Raw genomic sequence first — 9902 nt, 5'->3', positions numbered from 1 at the left:
ATAGTCATTTATGTCCATAAAAGAGTAAAATCCGTCCATAAATGAACACCACCCATAATTATTACTCGCTCCCATTTTTTTCCTCCAGTTTCCATTTGCGCAAAATTTTAGGCAACTAATAAATAATAAGAATAAAAGAAGGATCCAAGTGTAATGGTAATCTAATCTAAGTGGGACATTAACAATTAGGGTGATGCTCATTCATAAACGGGTTTTACTCTTTTATGGACGAAAATGATCATTTTACCTTTTTTTTAGAGTTTTTTTGCTTTTTACCACCTATTGAGTCCATAAGTTTACAATTTACCACCTACTGCTCCACACCACACCAATATTAACATGGTAAAAAAAATGGGTATTTAAGAAAAGAGGGTAAAAGTAGGGGCAAAGATGGTAAGTAAAGTGAATATAAGGGATTAAATTATTTTTTGGGGAAATGTAAGTGTTATATTATAAGCCCAACCAAACAATTTGTCACTAGAGATATATATCTCTAGTCTTTTACATACTTTGTTCTAGCCGGGTTACCCAGGCAAGAACCCTCCAATCCCTATGCTCTAGTCTACAACTTTGCAATTGCAGACGAAAAGCCCCCTTCACCGCTTTATAATACCAAAGAGGAGGGGTAACACATTCTCAAGGCGACATTTGTTTCTAGCAAACCAAATGCCATACATAAGACTTGCAATACCAGCTGCAATACACTGCTTCATGAATAATGATCTACATCTATAGCCTATCCACCACTGAATGATCCCCTGCTCAGGAATGAAACAGTCAAGCCAAGTTGCCAGTAGCTTTTTGCATTCTTGACTATAAGGACAATCAAAAATAAATGATCAATGGACTCCTCAAAGATTACCACACAAGAAACAAAGAGCTTAACCCGTATGATCTTCATCCCGATGAGCCTATCTTGAGTAAGTAACTGCTTACGAGCAACCAACCACACATGAAAAGAATGTTTTGGAAGCAACATTCTATTCTGAATCCATGGGAACCAAGGAACATCATCAACCTCATCCACCAACCAAGAATATCCCAACTGGGCAGTATATTCCTGATCACGGTCTCTCCAATTAGTATCAAAAAATTGATTTTTGAGTCTATTCTTTACCTGACAAATACGCTTCCAAGCCCAATGAACACTAGATGGTTCATAATCCTTCCAAATGCGGTCCTTGATATAGATGGCATGTACCCACCTAACCCACATATGGTCAGCCTTCTTTTCCACCCACCATACATATTTAGCAATGAGAGCAATGTTCCAGGCGTGCAAATTCTTAAAACCAAGCCCCCCTTTTCTTCTGGGTTGACAGATGTGATTCCATGCCACCAGATGAGGTCTCTCACAGCTATCATTACCATACCACAAGAAAGTCCGACAAATTGAATCAATCTTCTTCATTACAGTCTTTGGAATAATAAACACCCTTGCCCAATAGCTATGTAAAGTACTGAGGACAGAAGAAATAAGGACTACTCTCCCAGCATAGGAGAGTTTCTTAGCCCCTAATCTTTGTATCCTCTCCGTTATCCTATCCACCAAACACTGGCAATCCAAAACTCCCAACCTCTTGTGCATAATTTTCACCCCCAAATACTTAAAAGGAATGGTTGCCTTTCTCATACCTGAGGCATTTTCAATAGCCTGCACCACACTATCAGTAACCCCATTACAATACAGACTGGACTTTTCCTTGTTCATTTGTAGACCAGAAGCAAGAGAAAAAGTGCTGAATGCACGCATCATTAGAGTAACAGACTCCAGGTCCCCTCTGCTAAACATTAGCAGGTCGTCAGCAAAGCATAAGTGGTCGTCAGCAAAGCATAAGGGATTAAATTATTAGGTTGGTTAGTGGGTCACAAGTGGTCATTGTGTAAATATAAGGAGAATATAAGGGTATTATTGTAAAAAAAACAGCCCATTTATAGTATGTTACCATTTGTGTGGTACGTCCGTATTAGGGAAGTGTAACCATTGGTCTTGTACGGATGGAGTATTAAGTCCATTTTTACCAATAACCACCTAATTTTGAAGAAAATCTTCACAATCCACACCTATTTTGCATTATATTGACGGTTTTTGTTATTTATCGTCTAGGTTACGTAGTATCAACTCTCGGCTATTTACAATGACCAAACTACCCCTAATTATCATACATACAAGTAAATTATATACTTCGTAGAACCCAAACTCCGTCTCGTCACTTTGCTCATTGCACTTATGTATCTAGATTCTTCATTTCTGGGCAGCATCATCAGGTATTTGTTCTAATTTGTTCTCAATTTTCAAATCCCCCTCCTCCCTCCTTTTCGAATCCCTTTATATTTATTTTCAATTGTTTAATTTGTTTTATCTTTCTTCTCAATAAATACAATTTTTCTTAGGGTTATCCTTCTTCTCATTTTTTTAGGGTTTATCCAACTTAATTTCAATTGAAATCCAGAAGACCCAATTTGAAAAGATGAAAACTTTATAATTTTCAAAGATTCAAGAAAATACACAAGTAAAAAAATAAAAAAAAATCATGCTTGTTTTAATTGATCAGATTTCTGGGTTGTACATACAAGCTTATCGATTAATGGAGATGAATGATGATTTTCGTCTACTAGCTAGGAAGTTCTAATGTGATAAACAATTGCCCGGATTTCTAATGGAGATGATGACTGTTGTCGATTGATGCAGATGAACATAAAAGAAAGAGTCTTTTACCCAGTTGAAGTTAATTGAGTTGAAAACAAGTGATTTGAGTTGAATGTGTGAGGATGAACATAATAATGACCGAGTCACTTAGATGCACTAGTACAGAAATGGCATACGGCCACGGTTAAAAAAGGCATATGGCTACGGTTGTGCAACCGTAGCAAATCAGGGGGTAGCCGTAAGTGGTGGAGAAAAGGCTACGGTTCACAACCGTAGCCATAAGTCCATCTAAGGCTACGGTTATTAGTTATTAACCGTAGCCAAAAGTAAACATAGCGCTACGGTTCTTAACCATTAACCGTAGCCAAAAGTTAACATGAGGCCACGGTTAATAGTTGTACAACCGTAGCCAAATGCCCATGTTTTTTTTACAAGAAATGCCCATTTGTATACGCTACTATTCAGCTACTATTCTGCAAACCTATAGTCGCAAATACAATTTACATTTCGTAACAAATTGAGGCAAAATATTTTGTCTATTTTATAAGATAAACCAACATACTTAGTGTACATACGTATTTCCAAATATAATACAAGTTCTAGTTTTGAATAACATAAACTAATATTTCATAGTCACAAAATACATCATAACCAATTACCCCTAAAAAATGCTAACAAGTTTGTGTTGATAGATCACCCGTCATTTCTCTTCCTGCTTCTCTTGAAAATTTGATGACTTCACGCGTCTTATTATTTTCCACCTACGTTAATAAGAGAATATGAAAAAGATTGATAAGAAAAATGGAGGAGGGAGTAACAGGCGGTTGCAATATGACTAGGATGTAAACAAGCTACAACTATTTGAGATCTTGGCTTCGTCCCAATTCCATCAACACCACCAGAAAAAACTCGAACCATCACCATTTAAAGCTAAAAGCCAATTATAACTATTCCAACATAAGTTTAGCAAGAAGATAACATATTAGAGATTCGAGCTAAAATTCACAAGATATAAACAACAAGAACTGTACCCAAAAAGTTGCTAAAAATTATACCAAATGGCAATGTCCATATACTATGTATACCAAACACGCCTATTGCAAAGTTTTTAAAATGTTGCCATGGTTCTTGGTGGCTTAGTGCTTACCACAAATAAGCACAAAATTGGAGCAGCCGCATAATAACTCGGAAAAGATGCATAAAATACACTGTATTTGTAGTTTTTAGAGCTAAATCAGAACACTTAACACAACAATAAACGACAATATGAAGCCATACAAGTTACCTGCATCATAAGAAGAATCTTAAAGGCCTTCCCTATTTGTGTTAACATTTCCAAGAAGTAGTAATTAGAGTATGAACCTGAAATATTTTGAATAACTGAGTTACAATCTAATAGTCAGCATGTTAATCAAACTTACAACAAATACTTGTGTAAACCCGTCTTAATATAATGAGTATGACATAATTACCTACAACTAGAGATGGTTCGTCATCAAATAAGTAGCCCATAGTTCTCGAACCTCGTTGACTTCTTCAACCGTATAAGCCTTTTGTGATCCAAACCACTATCAATAAATCAAAAAGAACATATGTATAATTAAACGTGACAATAAAAAAATTATCGTTAGTATGTTCAGTAATTATGTCAAAACTTATCATTTAAATATTAAATACCTTCTGTAGATACCCGTATCCGTCGATATTGGAATTTATAGAGAACCCGACAAACACCCGATGATGATAGGACACATGTATTCTTTAGTTGTCATTGTCATTATTTGGGTTCGTTTTACGATGTAGAATGAGCGTTGTCGACGGAGTATTTTAATTTAAATGATATTTAAATTATGGTTTTTTTAGGTGAATTCAATTTATTTTATTTTGAATTTATTTTCCCAAGTTTATTTTATTGAAAATAAAATAAATATTTGATTTGAAAAATCATTTTATGAGTATATTTGGTTTGAAAAATCATTTATTTTAATGTGTTAATTAATTTGAAAAATCGATTTGAAAATCGAAAAGAACTCGTTTTGAACATGTGTTTTTGAGCTCGATTTTAGCTCGGTTTTTGAGCCCGTTTTCTTTACGAATTGGCACGAATCTCGAGTACACTAACCAACCTAGGCCTCTACCCATCCACCCCAGTTCGAACCCCCATAACCACGGCCCAAATCATGCCCCAAATCACCCCCAACAGCCCGCGAAAAACACCAAGCAGCCCCCCTGTTTTGCAGCTCAAACCCGAGTCCAAAACCCGCTCCAAACACCACCAAAACCCATACCCATTAACCCTAACCCATACCCTAGTATCCTACCCATATTACCCTAGCTTAATCACCAAGAAAACCCCTCTCAAACCCTCACAAAAGCTGCTGGACAGCAGCTATGCGTGAGCAGGCCCGACTGCCTCTCCCTCTCTTTTACCCTACTTTAACTCCTTATAAATACTACCCCTTCACCATACATTCATTCCTATAAGTTCTTCCCACATCCTACCATCACGCACAAGCTTTAAACCTCAGAAACAAACCCTAATTGCCTCTCAAAAACCCTCCACAAAACCGACATACAAACTGAAACTGTTTGTGTGTCCTCCTCAAAAAACAATTCGTTCCTCCCTCAAACCTCCATCAAAACTCGAGTTTCTTGTTCCTAATTAACCATATAACATCCATCTACACATTAGACAAAGATTTACGAGCCAAATTGCCCTTGAGAGTACAAGAAATCCCTCGAAAAACAGAGTGTTATACACTCTGTTTTCGCGATTTGTTCTGTCTGTCCGATTCTGTTTGTGCTCGTTTTTCGTGCCTAATAACTCAAAACGAGCGGGGGTTGCTTTAAGATCTCTGTTCTCCTCTCTTTCTAGTTTTCAAAACATCTTTTAAATCGAATTTTGCATCGTGAAACGAGGGAGAAATCATTGTTTGAAAGTTGCTGTCCAGATTTGCCAAAAACGCGTGTTTGCTTTGTTTCTTCGTCGACGACGGCCTCTCGAGATAAAATCTACCATCGATTACGACCCAAGACGGTGTCAACGATACATGTAGGTTGAGGGTGCATCAAATCCTCCTCTTTCTCCTTTTTTATTTCGTTTTTATGTTTGTTTTTCTTATAGTTTGTTTTTGTTTGTTTATCGCTTTTATTTATCGTTTAAATTAACTATGAAACTAGTTTAGTCCGAGTATGAGTTAAAGTACCACCATGAACACCCGCGTTGACTTGAGATGGGAAAAGAAACCGCTACATCAGTCGGTCGTACACCCCCGTCTCATTTACATATCCTCGTGTTCAAGGTAGGGCATAAATAAAACGAATTTCTAACTTCCGTTCCTCGCTTTTGACCCTTTGTTGTCTCGGCCAATTCGACCCACCTTAGGACCCGTTGCATGTTAGTATGACTTCTGATTGTTAACATATAACCTATTTAGATGACATTAGATCAATTTAATAACCTAATTAGACACGATAGGTGGCTTCGACATAAGCTTTAAAATCAACTAACAATTCTATAATTCAATCGAATGCATCTCTCTTTCACCTAATTTCTCGCTAGTATAAGAGTGCGTGATTAGCACCTTCTTATTAACACTCGATGAGTTAAATTAATTAGCGAACTTGACCTAATTTGACCCCTTTTGAGCCGTGTAGAATACACAATTGCAAGACCTCTTTTCAATCGATCAACGTCGTTTCTAACTTGTTTTCTAATTCGTTCCGAGCTCGTTTCGCAATCAATTGATCCAACTAATGAACCTGACCTAGGACTTAGGATAGCCTTGTTTGGGTTTGGCCGTGATTTGGCCGTGGCCTTTGGCCTTTCCTGGTTCGTTTGTTTTCGCATCGCTCGTTCTTTATTTATTTTGTCACTTGTAATTTATCGTTCGTTAGTTTGGTTGTAATTTTCAAGTTAGTTTTCTTTTATCGAGTCAAAACCTCTTTTAAAAAACCTTAGTCTTGTTTGGTTAGATGGTTGTGCCCCAATGCTTGTAAGAGCGTAGTAAATCGCATGTTGTTTAAAGCAACATGGCCCGATTTATGCTAATGCATGCTTTGGTGTGCGGCCCTATGTCTAATTCGATGAGATTGAGCGAAAGCACACATCACGAGGAGTGACCCAAGGCCGTGAGTCATGTAAGCCGTGGGCCACCCCTCTTGTGCACGCTTTTCTAGGCCGATTGGCCGTGTGTGTTGTCGGGTATAGTGTTGTATGTAGCAATTGTATTTAGATCGAGTTGTATCTTTAATTTATTGTTGTGTCGGCATGAAATGCCTGGTTTGTAATAGGTAGATCCCAACGGCTCCCCCATTCCTCCTTAAGCCTTGTTTGCTTTGTTTTGTATGTTGTTAGATTAATCAACCCACATGCTAAATTACAACTTTGACAAAGTTAGTTTAGTTGCATCTAAAACGACATAGAAATTGTTGTCACATGTTAGGGTTTAAAACGATGTTTGCATATCATATATCGTAGTAGCTATGACCTTGTTTGAAATCCATACTTGACTTAGTAGAGGCCGTTATTGACGGGCGGGGTTGGGTGTCCTTATGGGCTTCCCAACACGTACCCTCACCCCTTACTCAAGATCTATGGTTTGTGGATCCGTCTAAATACCATTGGATTACGAGAGTCATTCAAATCGAGTGATATAGGGTACAAATCTTTATCTTTAATCACTCGTAGTCGATTGGCTTTATGCTTTTCGATGAAAGGTGTAAAGTTGACTTGAACGGTTCCAAGTTCCCAAAAAACTTGGTGGCGACTCTAATATGTCTTAATTCGATTCGAAAGAACCTCGAGTCGATTATGCCTAGTGTGGATCCCGCGGACGCAGTTCCCGAGGGCCTTGTCCACACCTTCTTATAATCAGCTATATTTGGATTGTAATGCCTCACAATATCTAACATGTACCGCATGACATAATAACCACACTCGGTACTTCCAGGTTGTTGGTGACACTAAAAAAACCAATAACAAAAGGTTACTCATCCACTTTAAACATAATAGAGCTATAAAACAAAAATGACTAAGAAACTTACTTCTAAGTTGCTCCATTTTAATGACATCCCTGATTTCAAAGTATAACCTGCACGAGCCTTAAAACCTCGAAACGCACTATAAAAAAAATATAATTATTGATGGTCAAATTGACACAGTTTTTAAAAATGCGTATGTGTAGTGTTGGTAATAAATGCAAATATGGAGTTGTGTGTATGATAATTAGGGGTAATTTGGTCATTGCAAATAACCAAGAGTCGATGATACAAAATCGAGATGATAAATAACAAAAACCATCAATATAATGTAAAATAGGTGTGGATTGTGAAGATTTTCTTCAAAATTAGGTGGTAATTGGTAAAAATGTACTTAATAGGTTGTAAATTGTAAACTTATGGACTCAATATGTGGTAAAAAGTAAAAAAACTCGTTTTTTTTTATTTCAACTTCCCAATTTTTAATTTTCTCTCTCTCTATATTCAGTTCTCTCCTTAATTTCCACCCTCCCTTTCCCTGTGTTAGTCTTAGATCCAACCAGACCTCTGTTCAATTTAATATTTTCTGGTATATGATCAATTTTTTTCTGTATTTGCCCGACATTGCCAGTTTTGTGTGTTTGAAAGTCAACATTTGATGCTGCTGTGGAATTTCCGCCGTTTTTGGTTTTGGCTGTCCTCCACTTTTCTAATTGCCACATTACTTACAATCTTACATTGTTTAAGTAAAGTACCTTTGGATTATTAAAAGAGTCTCCATGAGTTACTTGTAGTGGCCGAAAAGAGTTGGCATGAGTTACTCGTCAGCGACTGCAAACCAAAAAGGGACACCCCTCTTTACCCACTACCCTGCCACCACCAACGTCACCGCTAAACAACCGACGGATGTCGTGCCTGTGCCCAACGTCGGCGACGGCCGCCATCCCTCATTCTGAACGCCATCGACGGTTTTAACAAACCCTAATTTAATTAGTGTAAATCAATTCCTTAATTTTATATAACATAATTAATAAAATTAAGAATCAGAATTATTACTTGATTGATACGAGAATTACCATTAATAATTGTGTAATTTGAGGTTTTGATTAAATTTGTGGATTTGATTAATTTTGTGAGGGAGAGAATTAGGCAAAGGGCTAACTATGGAAAAATAAAGAAAAAATGTCCATGAAAGAGTAAAACCGTCCATAAATGAGAAACTACGTATAATTATGTAAACTTACCATTACATAGTCGGTTTTGCGGCTTTTCGGTTCTGCCGCTGGTATGTGTTGTTGCGTGGGACTTGAATTTTTTGAAGTATATCCTTGATTGAAAAGATCTATCATGTCATCTTTCAGTTGTGGGCAATTTTTCATTTATATGCCCATCGTGCTTGTGTTATTCGCAATACTTGGACTTATCGCCGCCTAAGTTCATCTTCGGCGATCTCTTCCATTTTGGGTCATCCTTAGTCATGGCGCAGATTTTGGCTCGGGCTATGGTGAGTGCGCGTATGACTCGCGTGGGGGTAACCACGCTTTCGTTTATCTCAGCGAGCCCAGCTGTTCGAGTGTACTTAGGCTTTTTTTTCTATTGTCGTTCTTTCTTTCATGTCCTTCATCATCGTCAGCACGACTTTGGAGGGCGATTCTCCATACATCTTGGTGTAATCCTCTTCTTGGATGTAGTCGTTTGAAATATGGTTCTTTCTTCGAGCATGGTCTTTGGTCGCTTTCGCATCATCTCGCTCTTCACCGGTACGGGCTATAGACCGTGGGAGAAGGTGAAGACCGCCATGGAATTGTCAAGCTCTTAATATATTGCGTTTTGAGGTCGAATCGCCTGACATAGTCACGTAGGGATTCTTCATCGCGTTGCTTGACTTGAAGCAGCTTTATTGTTTCTTTCCCTTTCTGCTTGTTACCGGCATAGTGAGATAGAAATATCTCTCGAAGTGTGTGGTAGTAGTCCACTGACCCTTGTGGAGGGTTGCGAAACTAGTGCTGAGCCAACCCTATCTGTATCGTTGGGAGGACTCTGCACCACACAGCGTGTGACGCTTGATGCGTACTCTTATGGCACTTGAATGAGGCGAGGTGGTCATTCGGGTTAGAGGATCCATTGAATGTGATGCCCATAATGTTGAATTTGGCTATAGAGGATCCCACAATCTTCTTCGTGAAGGGGTTTACAATGGGCATACGGACACGTATGGGTTGGCCAGGTCCCTTGGCCAACTTAATACCTGTAATATCTCGTATTCTATAAT

General features: G+C 38.0%; 1 long non-coding RNA gene across 1 annotated transcript; it reads right to left on the bottom strand.

Annotated features, from left to right (window-relative positions):
* Positions 1–3197: 3197 nt before the first annotated feature.
* Positions 3198–4226, bottom strand: LOC141591041 (uncharacterized). Its single transcript, XR_012520612.1, has 3 exons — positions 4123–4226; positions 3936–4012; positions 3198–3411 (listed from the first exon to the last, which is right to left on the bottom strand). It is a non-coding gene; the product is annotated as an uncharacterized LOC141591041 (long non-coding RNA).
* Positions 4227–9902: the final 5676 nt, after the last annotated feature.

Source organism: Silene latifolia, chromosome 7 (assembly GCF_048544455.1).
Source record: "Silene latifolia isolate original U9 population chromosome 7, ASM4854445v1, whole genome shotgun sequence".
NCBI lineage: Eukaryota > Viridiplantae > Streptophyta > Magnoliopsida > Caryophyllales > Caryophyllaceae > Silene > Silene latifolia.
The sequence above is the reverse complement of the archived record's forward strand: the minus strand, read 5'-3'. Positions and strand labels throughout refer to the sequence as shown.